The sequence below is a fragment of the Saprolegnia diclina genome, assembly GCF_000281045.1.
Source record: "Saprolegnia diclina VS20 unplaced genomic scaffold supercont1.3, whole genome shotgun sequence".
In the NCBI taxonomy this organism is placed as follows: domain Eukaryota; phylum Oomycota; class Saprolegniomycetes; order Saprolegniales; family Saprolegniaceae; genus Saprolegnia; species Saprolegnia diclina.
Window position 1 is genome coordinate 382,074 of NW_008246070.1, and position 1,063 is coordinate 383,136.

Genomic DNA, 1,063 nt, shown 5'->3' on the forward strand with positions numbered 1-1,063 from the left:
GGTCACTCAAATTCATCGGACCCGATGGATTAGCTCACTCAAATTCATCGGACCCGATGGATTAGGTCACTCAAATTCATCGGACCCGATGGATTTGGATGGATGATCTTTTCTACACGGAGCTGATGCATATCAACAGCCATCTAATTTCGATAAGTATTCAAACAGTCGAAGTCACTAAACTCGAATTGCTCATTCGTGGCGAGGCGAATCGGCCAGGTTTGAATTGTTTTCACCCATACGGTCATCGTTCTGTGGACCGGTCAGCATCTATAGTTGCCAAACGTATATCTTGACGTGCCGTTTGTCGAGAAATATACGTGTATAGCGACGATAAAGATGGTGCTACATGTACGACGCATCTAGTGTACTAGTACGTCCCAAGCACATGAACGATGGCCCCAATTCCAACCCGACTCTCTTAGTGTGCATCCTAGGCAAGCACTTTAAGAATGCGAAGAACGCAACTCCACACGTTCGTTCGCAACTCGAAGACCTCGACTCTTCGTTGGTTTTTGGTTGTTGGATCCCTACTCCGATGGATCCGAGTGGCTTTCACAAGCCCTCATAGCGATTTTCACTCACGAGGATGGTTCTTTTTCCTTTCTTCAGTGGGAGGTTTTTACCACTCGACCTCACTATACCAGTCTCCGTAATATCAATATATTCCGGAGCAGGTCGTGAGCAGCTTTCGTGGCCTCACTTCCACTTCCTGCCTCTCGGACACACTCCTCATCGGGTGTGCGGTTCTGGTTCTTCCTCTTCTTCCTCTTTCTCTCTGCCGAGTGCTTCACTAGCCCAGCTGCTAGTTTGTTAAAGACAAGCTATTTCATCGAACTCGATGGTTAATATGACAGTCCTGATTCGTCAGGTTAGATGAATAATAGCAAGTTGTTCCATCGTGCCCGACCATAAAAAGTTCTAATCTCTAATTCGTCGGGTCCGATGAATTTGAGTGAGCTAATCCATCGGGTCCGATGAATTTGAGTGACCTAATCCGTCGGGTCCGATGAATTTGAGTGACCAAATCGATCGGGTCCGATGAATTTGAGTGACCAAATCG